The following is a 4,039-nucleotide window of genomic DNA, read 5'->3' as shown; positions in this document are numbered from 1 at the left end:
ACTTTTGGACTATGTTAAGAAATTACCGGGACTCGTCTACGATCATTGTCATAAATGCAAAGTTGATGAGGCCAGTACGTGTGTTAATACGTTATCAAACGTATTAAGCACTTTTTTTAATTTTAATATTTTTAATTTCTGTTAGATCGACGAACCTGATTATGAACTTTGTATTAAATACAACGAAGAAAGACATATAAAAGCAAATTAACAAAGATTTTTTTTAATATAATTTATTTAAAATAATTAAAAAATAAATATATGAATTTATTTATTTGTTGTTTTGAGGAGTTTCATCTGTTAGTGGCGGCAATCCTGCTGCTAAAAAAAAATGTTTTTGTTTAAATTAGTTATCTTATAGGTATTGTTTTACAGTGGTCCAACGTTTAGTAAATTGAGAAATATTTTGAAATTCTATATTATCAATTTACTTCATAATTGTATTTAGTCATTGTTTCATAAAATTTAAAAAGAAAAAAGAAGTTGTTAAAATCTTCAATTTCATAAAACCATAATTGTAGCATTCTCTAAGATTTGCACCACTGTAATTTGTATTATTTTATGTGTAAAATTACATAAAATTTGAAACTAGATTTATAGATTGTATTTATTAAATTGAACCTATAAAAAATTTCTAAGTATTAATAAATATATTTTTTTCCTCATATTTAAAATTCATTTGGCAATTTTTATTAATAAAAAATGTTATAGAAATTAAAACTTTAAAATCAGAATTGTTGTTAGTTAGAATTTTTCTTTTAAATTATTGTTTAATTAATTATAAAAATATAAATTTTACTGTATTGATTTTTAAAAATTAAGGTAGTATATAACAACTGAAATTTAAAAATCAAATTTAATTTATTATAAACTAGATAAACTAAAAATATAAAATGCATCCTATAAAGGTTGCCAACAGACCTTTAAAAAAACAAATGAAAAACAAATTAAAATAAATAAGTACCTTTAATGTGGCACTCCTTCTCCCCGTGACCGGTAAAATGGCAATATGTACAATTTTGTCTTGCAGGTGTATATCCTGCTGCAAAAATTAAAAAATAAGGATTTATTATCAAGGTAAAAATAGATCATAATTATGAATATTGTTTAATTAGTGTAGTATTCATGATTGATTTAGTGTGATGAACTGGGTGTTCTAAATCCCCTTTTGTATTTACACTATTCATTAAATATTAATACCATAATACTTTCTTCAATTAAGGTAACTGACAGTATAATCTTACTTTCTAGTAATTACAATGTTACATATAAATTCCTTTACACTAAAATTTACAAAATAATTATGGGTTCACGAAATTAGTAACAATTGACACAATATCATTTATTAAATATGCAACATAAAATAAATCAGGATTAACCACTGTAGGCTTACGTCAATTATTAAAATAAGACCAGTTTTTAGATGAGAAAAATTACTTTTAGAATGTTATTAAATTTAAAAAGAAATATATCACAAATATTACCTTTGACATGACATTCTATTTCCGTATGACCGGGGAGATCACAATACTCACATTTTGGTTTTTGGATAGGAGGCAGACCAGCAGCTAAAAAATAACTAAAATTAGCAATCATTTTATTATTAATTATTATTAACATGCTTATATTAGTTTCACTTGATGTGTGCTTGTAACTTTCCACGCGGCAAGTGTTATTATTCTCGCGTATCCCGTCGTCTAGTCTAGACGTCGTAACGCATTCACCTCACCCCGCTCACCTCTCTCCAACAATAATATTTTCTTTTAAATTTTATTTGTGGATTTCGACGCGTACACGCGTGCGTGACATCAATTATATATATAAACAAATTTTTATTTTGACTGACCAATACCGCACGCGTATAATGCGTCTTACGTATGTATATTTATATATTCCTACCGCCGCTGCCGCCGTTTATACCTTATGTATAACGTCCCTCCCCCGCCCATAAAACAAGGCTATACCTCGTGCATTATACGTTTACCTACTTAAGTCGCTTTACATGTATATATATAATGGTGTTATAATCACTGTCATATTAAATCTATACTGGACCCAACTATGCAACGTCCCCACTATGCCGCGACCCCACTGTGCTGGATTTTTATAGAGATAAATGTTAAAGACAAAAAAATACTATGTTTTCGCGAAAAATAAGATCCGGGAGCATACAAGGGGCATAATTGGGCGCCTATTGAAAGGGTAAGAAGAGGATATATCTTCCCTTTACAAATTATCAATTCTTTTTCGATTTTTCAGTTGAATTTATGTTAATTTATAAAATTATGTTCAATTTTTTTAACTTTTTATTAGTCCTTTTTTATAATTTTATTTTCTCTAATTTCATATTTATAATTGTTTTCAAGTTTTAAAAAAAGCACGTCTCATGGATAAATTTAGTAAAATGACCCTTCCAATAAAATATATTACACTAGATACTTTGACATAAGTATGACCATATACGGTATTATAACGTGTAGTATAACTATACTTTATTACAATCTATTATAATCATATCTTCAATATTTAAAAATAAATTATTTTCATCTGATATTTAATTTTTTTTTACTCATCACTTAATATAAGTATATATCTAAATTTATATATTTATATAAAAGTATATAAATGAACAAATATGAGTTAGGATTGTTAATTAAAGAAGGAATTAAATTACAATGACATAATAGAATAGCATCTATCCTATATTGTAAATGATACTGTGTATTTACAGAAAATAGTCAATTCTTGAACTATTGGATTTAATGTATCAAATACAATATCTTTAACATATATTTTCTTTCGAAACATTAATTTTTATACCAGGACAAATAATACAATATAATAATACCAGGAAAAATAATATTATTATATTAAATTATAAGTGTTTATTAACATATATAAATGAAGTCTATGTACCCCACTTAATTTAAAACGGTATCATTGAGTAGAGCTGGGTAGTTCGTGAGTGAGTCAACTGAAAGAGTTGACTCTTTTAGGTGAACTGAGTGAGTTGAATCAGTGTACCATAGTACTGTGACTCAATGACTCAGTGTGAACTACTAAGAATTGAATTTAGTTTAGAACGTCTTTTCAATTAATTCTGAATCATGTGAATTGTGATTCGATTCTTCATCAAGGTTAATCATTCCTTATAGGTTATTTAATATTTTATTTGATAATAACTCTTCATGATCCAGCGATAACTGATATTACTTATTACCATTAGTGTTATGTGAATTTGTGCAAATTGTAACTTAAATATAATTCAATTTAAATTTAATTTCAACATTTTAAGTCTACATCAACTCATCAAGGGTGAGTGTTATTATTACTTAAAAGTTATAACATTTAAATTGAGATTAATGATTGATTTTTTAAATTATAATTCTACAATATTCAAAAAAGTATTACCTGAAATGAAATTACAGTTGTTAAGTAACAAGAAAAATAAATTATTTCCATAAATAAAAATATTTTGAATATATCTATACCGACAAATGTTTGTATTCTAAATTGGAATTCTTAATTGATATTGAAACAAACATTATAGTAATAATTATTATATATAGGTGATAATATTACCAAATGTGCTTCATATTAATATTATATATTAATTTAAAATTTTTATATTTACTAATAATGAAAAATGTATTTATATAATTGAGAGGTGACGACTTGGGCCACGCAACGGATTGTGGAGTCGCCACCCTCATGGCTCCCTTGCAAAAGGAAATCGGGTCGCCAACCACTTAGGCGAGGGTCTTGATCAGAAAAGAACAACACCCGGACCATAAGTGGATTTAATAGAAAAAAAATAATAAGAAAACCAATAATATGCATTTTGATGAGATAAAGTGAATAAAAAAAATTATATATATATATAAACATATACTAAAAATATAAAGAGTTGTGGTAGACTATAATACGCTGATACCTTGTAAATATATAACCAATATGTTTGTTTGATGTCACCAGTGGTGGACATACTTTAGTATGTCGAAGACCGTTACCTTAAAACTAGAGAAATATGATTTAAAGG

The sequence above is a fragment of the Daktulosphaira vitifoliae genome, unplaced genomic scaffold, assembly GCF_025091365.1.
Source record: "Daktulosphaira vitifoliae isolate Bord-2020 unplaced genomic scaffold, ASM2509136v1 Scaffold_3, whole genome shotgun sequence".
In the NCBI taxonomy this organism is placed as follows: Eukaryota; Metazoa; Arthropoda; class Insecta; order Hemiptera; family Phylloxeridae; genus Daktulosphaira; species Daktulosphaira vitifoliae.
This window is presented reverse-complemented; position numbering follows the sequence as displayed.